Genomic DNA, 7,500 nt, shown 5'->3' on the forward strand with positions numbered 1-7,500 from the left:
CGGAAACGGGGGAATTCGAACGCATGATGAAAACTTCTGCCATGAGCTAATTAATTATGCAGTGAGAATATGTCTGGTATTCTATTTCTAACGATTTATTAGCAATATAAAGGCATTAATTAATAAAGCTATGATCAATATAGCGAAAAGACAATGTATAATTAAACTAATCTCGTTACATTTTTATCCCGACAGTGATTTCATCGTATCTATTTATTTCTTTATTTTTTCTTTTTCATTTATTACATTTAGTTTATTATTTTAATTTTATATCGGCGTTGGTGCGTTGAAGATAGAGATGTAAACATCCGGTCAGCAGTCTTACCCCACTCAATTCCCCATCCCGTTAACAAGTTTCTCGCTCTTTCAGCGAAATATTACAAATTTTCCCCTGGATTTAGCCAAATACTTTATTCGGGATCGTCATAGGTATACGTTTGCTTGTCATGGTGAACGTGGTACATTCATGTAACTCGCTGGCTAAACTTCATTTCGGAAGAGACAGCACAAATTAACTGTCTCAAGCTTTCAGTCGACTGTTCAGTTAAGTCAACTGGATGCGTACAAATTCATCATTACCTGTGGTTTTGTCTTTCTTGAGGCGATGTTGGATGAAAAAAAAAATGTTAATGTCTGTAAGGAAAATCCATCAATTTGGTCACGAAAAAGCGAGCGAAGACGCCAGAGCTAAAGTGTTAAAAATTGCAAGGAATTAGGCGATGTGTTTACTGTTAATTTCTGTTTCATCATAGTCGCAGATTTAAAACCTCAACAGTCATACTCAGCTTGTAGATAAGATAATAATAGATACTTTGAGAGCTTAACCGCGCTTGCTTTAGAAAATTTTGAGAGCGAAATAAATGAGTGTTAAAATGACTTAATTTGCAACTTTTTGCAATTTTGTTTATCAGCTGTTGTCAAAATATGACTTCCCCTAAGTTAGCTTTCTAATATTTAAGAACTATAATAACCACATAACTCTGACGCAAATCCAGTGACGGAAAAAAAAAACACTTTGGGAGAAAATTCGAAAACAGATGCGCCCGTTTTTGTCGTTTTCCAGAATGGCCGACACCTTACATAGTCAAGCCAACATTTCTTCCTTTTTCATAGAGGTCAAAGCAGGTTTGAAACATCTTTTAGTAATTAGAGGCATAGGTCTCCTGTCTGTTGGAATTTCATTAGAACTGACTCACATCTATGCGAGAGGTAGACACATATGTTACCCATTTTGAGGGTCAAAACAGGGGCTTGTGGTTGTCATGATTAATGGCGGTTACCATAGCAACGGTAACTCAGCTGGCAAAAATATGGATATTTTCGTTCATCTTCCAGGGCAACATATGTCCACACAATGAAATGAAGGGTGAGTTTAAGATTTCCATTTCCAACTTTGCTTGACTTTCTCAGAGAACTGCTCTGAAGGTGTTCAGTGCGCCGTGCGCACCGGCTTGTCTACTCGTCTTTCCGATCTTCCCATTCGTTTTGCGACGCTCCCCTTTACTTTTGACAGTCCCGTTTATATGTGCTCCGATCTGATCTGTTTCTCTTATCTTCCTTTTGTCGTCCTGCATGTCATGCTGTTTATATTTTGTTTTAGCGAGCCCCGCGGCAAGGTTGCACTCCGGTCATGAGTCTACTTGGCTTCTGTGTTTTCTTTTGACCTCTTGTTGTTAAGCATATGCGGTTTGTATTGGTTTCCGCTCCGGTCATGAGTACAATTGGCTTTAATTGTGTTTACTCTTGACCTTTTATTGCTTTGCATATGCTGCTTGTATTTGTTTCAACGAACCCAAAACGTTTCTGCTCCGGTCTTGAGTCTAATGGACTTTTATTGCATGTATTACTCATGACCTCTTGTCGTTTTGTTTTTTTTTGCATATGCTGTTTGTATTTTTCTCTTGAGACTTATTCGAGGCCTTCCTTTTGTTATTTCCTTACTTTGATTTCCTTCCTTCAGTGTTGAGAGCAGCTTATCTAGCTTGCCTGCGTATGGCTTGAGACGTTAACCTGACTTTGACGATTACTCTGCTTAAGCCCAAGCTGAGGATCTTGTTGCTGCAGGCAAGGCAGCTTTTTCGTCTGCAGCCAACCAAGCTTTGAGGGAGGGTCTTGACAACCCTCGGGAGCATTTTCGAGCGAATTTGTTAGCCTTGTTTTCCGACAGTGATTATGCTAAGGTCCTTAAAGTTATTGCGAAGGTGCATAGTCTTTCCACACAGCCTCCCCACCTGTCCCTCCTTTCGCTCCCTCGTCTTCTCGTTCGTTTCATAACGATCGCTTCTCTTGTAATTTTTGTGGGGTATTTGATCACTCTGCTCGATTTTGTTATAAGAAGCGGGATATATCCAACTGGTCCAGATTCTTCCTCTTCCAGCACTCCTCTCGAGATAGGGGAGGCTCGAACCCCCAGTGATCCCCCTTTTTCTTTTATCTTGTAGCACCCTTCCAAGCGTGTGAAGGTTCTCTCCGCGCGGTTAAGGGTTGGCGCCTCGTAACTCCCACATTTCCAATGGCTTCTTTCGCTCAGTTTTAGATGGTTCCGCGCTGGCCGATGTTTCACTATTAGCCTTTCTCGACCCCAGAGTCCTTTGTGATAGGGAATCTGCAGTCTCATCGTCCTGGGAGTACATTGTCAATTCCGCGTCTTGTAACTTAACTGGGCTGCTCTGAAGATGGATTAAGAATTTTGTTAGCGTTAACGATTTCTTTCAACCGTTTAAAGGACAGTTCAAAGGGTAGAACTTCGACTCTTATATACCTCCCGCCAAGGTGTTCTCTAACGATCCATCCTGTCATGCTTTCGTGGATTTTATCAACGAGTCCAACGCCGCGGGGCTAAAAACGGGAGCTATCTTACTCTGAGGTGAGGTTGGTTTTTCTTTTTTCACACCTCATTCTGTCCTCTGGCCAGGCTTGTTTTAAAACCTTACAGCGTTTCGATGGTAAATGCATTTCGTTCTCTTTTGCAGTTCCGGGTGCGTGTTTGTTCACTAATGGGGGAAACTTGGCAATTTCCAGGGGTCTTCGTTCTTCCCGCCTAGTTAAGATTAAAGGAATCGAGCATTGAAATTTCCTTCAGAACTGGGAAGGCTGTCTCCCTTGGGTCACAGAGTTTCATTCGCAAATACTCCTTGCTTCGGACGCCTCCAATTTCAATTCAATTCCAATTTTGGTTGAGTCCTGAGCTTTCCTACGAAGCCGATCGCCATTCGTGACTACAGGCCTTCCTAGGATTTAGTAGGTGATATCGGTGTTAAAGAGACTCTAGCGTTGGCGAAAGTTTCGGAAGCCTTTTTCTCTTCGGTGCAAGGCCGACGTGTGGATGTCTTTTACTGATAGCCAGGTGTAGTTTATTCGCTCTTAGGAGCGTTAGGGCGCCAGGTCCCGCCAGCTTTGTGACGCCCTTAAGAAGCTCTTTTGGCTATCTACGAGTAACAATTTTCAGCTCAACATTCTTTATTTCCCTTCTAACCCCACCGCTTTTCCATGCCATACCCTTTCTTTGCAAGATTCTAAGCTTTCAAAGGAGGCCTGGCTTCGCATTCAGCATCGATTTGGCCCACACTCCACGGATATTAGCGGAGCTCCATTGATAAGAAAATATGGTAACCCATTGATGCGAGAAATCTTGATTTTATAGCCATTACGTCATCGACCAACCGTACATACGTACGTACGTCCGTACGTACGTCCGTCCACCCCTCCATGTATACCAATGTGACCAGTATCATGCTAGTGTACAACATCTATCTTTCAAATTGGACATCCATGTTTTGATCAATTGACACGTGTAAAAACAAGGTATCTGCTGACCAGTATCACATGACCATATCGCGGACTCAGGCTTAGAGCTCACCGAGGTCAGCTGTTTTTCTTAAACTTGACTGCTGACCAGGTACTGGTTTTCGATTGGATTACAGGTTCAACCCAGGTTAACTCACCTACACATAGGCGAGGCTTCATTTTTCGCGCACTTTCTGTGGCTCGACGCGGCTACATGGCCATACTACATCAACTATAATCCTTACACAGTCAGCTCTTTTCGTGTTTAGGTGGAAAACGGTTTGGAAGATGTTTTCTTTCTGCATTTTTCGCTGGTTTCAATCCAGTTTGACATATCATGATATCTGTGGTCCACACTGGTATATAAACTTAAGACTGAGTGTTTATTTTTAATTTGCTTAGAGCTGCCTTTTTCTCTGTATTGCAATTTTTGGAGTATCTTTAGAAGCTCTGATACGGTTACATGATGCCTGGAGAACGTATGTCTAGAGCAGAAACGAAAGGAGAGCGAAAGAGAACGACGAAGACAAAACAGAATACCAGTAATAGCGCATACTTAGCACACAAATTCTTTCCTTGGGCTCTAAACCGTTTGTTATTTTTGCAGATGCGTTATTTAAAGTGCATGCGTATTTTTAAAAGGTGGTTTAATCGGTTCTTCCTTTGTCCAGGAATGAAAGTCGAATTTTTTATTCTCAAGTGCATGGAATTAAATAACAATTATCTGTACTCTTTTGGACATAAAGAAAAAGTTGATTTCTTTGTTTGTTTTGCTCTAAAATACGAGCGAACAACAGCTTTTTTTGAATCGTTCGCCCAATTTTTTCGTTGTGCCTCGACAGTGACAAGAAAATTTTGCCCTTATGTTATAAACACGTAATCGCAAAGAGTTCTCGTAAAATTAGAGGGATATCTCGCTAGTTTGTGTTTTCAGAAGTTTGTTTACAGCACCTAAACGTTATTTAAGTGTTGAAGCGGATCTTGCCGTATCTTGCCAATTCTTTTTCCAAGCCAAGCTGGCGTGTTTCAATGAAATAAATCAAAATGTGAATGATCTCGTTGTCAGAGATAAAGTACATCAGTAAAATTTTTCTTTGATGTTGAATTGACAAAGCTATTATTATTATTATTATTATTATTTTATTTTTTTATGGCTCCTAATTTTAGCGTGATTGCTATTCACTGGCTATTGACATTTTACTCTGAAATGGCTTGGCTTTTCTTCTTTTCCATTCGCTTCCTCAGGGTGTGCTTGTTTTTTTTTTTTTAACTCATGCAGTTCAAGAAAAATGCATTGCCAAACTGGTGAATTCCAAAGTAAAGTTCATTCGAAAAACCGATATCGCATTCATCACTTCGTGATTCATGCAATATCGTTTTTTGGCGTAAAATTTACCGTGGACTTCACTAGTCAGGCAATGAATTTTTCTATAAAAGAAAGCAAAGAAAATGATTTAATTAAGCAGCAACCGGAAACATTAAAACGCGGACAACTTAAAACCTTTTATTTTCACTAACCCTACAGTCAGTAAAAATAAATAACCAGGGAGCTCCGCTTTTCGGCTTGCCTAAATCTATATATTACGGCTCTCTCTTACAAAGTTCAGTTCGCGCTAGTTGGTTCTTCTCTTCCCTTCTTTTCTCCGCACCCAACACCTGGTTCTTCTGTGGTTAATGTTTTTGCAGTTTCCTGCCTTTTTCCCCCACATTTTCTCTAACCCTCATGTTTTTCCCCTCATCACTCTGATTCCGTAAGTACATCGTTTCCTTCAGGATTCTTCTGTTACGCGTTCCTGACATTTCCCCTCGGGAATTTTGGTGGCCTTGCATCAAGTCCCAGGCAGTCGACTCTTCCCTTCTTGCCCCTTGGGGTTCCCGAGGTGTTGTCTTGGCTCCGCCTCGGGAAGGTTCTTTTCCCGCATGGCCTACCCCTTGGGATCTATGGACTTTGCGCTTTTCGGCCCTTTAGTTTTGTCTTTGCGTGCACTTTTTGCTCTTAGCAGTCTTGTCAATATAGGTGGCAGACAGTCCGTCTTTTAGTCAGATTTTGTTCTTTTAATTTTTTTCGCAGAGTCGCCCTTAAGTTTCCCGGCTTTTCTCTCAGGCTGTTTCCTGCCCTGTTTGTCGGTATACCAATGACCACACGTTTCGCTTTTGTCTGAGCTGCAGCTATGTCCGTAATTTTTCTTCGGATCCCGTTCCTCCTCCGATTACGTTTGACCTCAGTGCCATTGATAGGCGTCTTTGCTTTTTTTTTACAAAACGTCTTCTCGGCTTCTGCGTACTCCAAGCAAAGACAGTCGTTATAGAAGGAGTTCGAACGTTTCGATGCCCTCCCTGGTCTGAAGTCACTTTTCAACGGGACACCCGGCCTTGGGATGTTTGCCGTTTCTTAGTCTTAAAGGACTCTTGTGGTAAGACATTAGTTCATATCCATGGTTGTCCGTTTGTTGGGAAAAAAGGACCGGTTAGCTGTAAGTGCCCCCCTACGCCTTTCCTATAACACTGTCGATTCGTACACAGGGAAGATCCGCGTCATTTTTAATGAGACGAGTTACCAGGATGATTGGAACCGTGCTTTGCTCATTGGTAACCCGGCCGCCGACGATATGGTCAAGCGCTATTTAAAGTCTGTCAATGATGAGCAACTGCAGGCCCGGATTACCTCCAAGCAGGCCACTCCTCTTTTTGTCGACATATTTGCTTTGCTCTCCCATTTCCTCGAAGAGCGCCTTTGTCCCCTTCTCTCTCTCCTTCAGACCTGTTTATTGTTGCAAGAGACGAAGTTTTCTTTAGGACCCTCTTTTTCAGTGATGAAAGGGGTGGTTACAGGGGTGCCAAGTTAAAACCGTGGAGATTGCTGGCTTCCCGAAGGATAATTGTTTTCTATTTAACCACACTTGGGGTGAGGCTTTAAGGGATGGGGGCTCTAACCTGCTTGGCCTTCGCCGGCCCCCAATCCTACTATATGCCTTGTTAGGGCTATCGAGAATTATTGCGTTGTTTCGCGTAACATCGGTATAGATTATAGATTTACGTGGTGGATCTTTATTCCGCCCTACCTCTCAGCAAGGCAATGTTTTGGGTAAGCCACTCTTATCCCCTACGGCTGAGTCCCGTCTCAAGTGTTGCCTCAAGCTCCTTTCTTGCGGCTGCCTCGTCGGTTGGAAGAACTCTGCCTCAGCCTCTTATTTTTTAAGGCTGGCTCATGTTTTGCGAGCGGAAGCCCCAGCTGAAGCTCTTAACCATGCCTCCTTTTGAGCTGCAGTTTCTACAAGAGTTTAATCTGAGTACAACCACTTAAAGAATTTCGTCTTGGGCTTCCCCCCACCTAGCCAACCATCGATAAAGCGTCCGGCCCCGGCCTTGGTTTCCCCGTAGCGCTGGCCTTTCTCCCTATGGCTCCTTTTAGTTTTGTGATTGTTTTTTTAGTCTCGGGTTCTTTTCCTTCTTTGGAGGGTTTTGCTCGCTTTTCCTCTCGGCGGAGGCAGATCGTCCATAACTCATTATAAGCAGGTGAAGCTGGAGAGAATAGATTTTTGTTCTCGCTCAATTAGAATTGTGTAAAAAAATATTCCTAGGTTAAATTATTACCAATTTAACTTAGCTTTGCAGATATTTTCTAAATCATTGCTTTATATGTTTTCATTTCTAGACTTCTTCATGGCAATGAAATAATTCAACTCCCAGAAAAGATGTTCACAGGACTGTCAA

This window comes from Montipora capricornis, chromosome 5, assembly GCF_036669925.1.
Source record: "Montipora capricornis isolate CH-2021 chromosome 5, ASM3666992v2, whole genome shotgun sequence".
In the NCBI taxonomy this organism is placed as follows: domain Eukaryota; kingdom Metazoa; phylum Cnidaria; class Anthozoa; order Scleractinia; family Acroporidae; genus Montipora; species Montipora capricornis.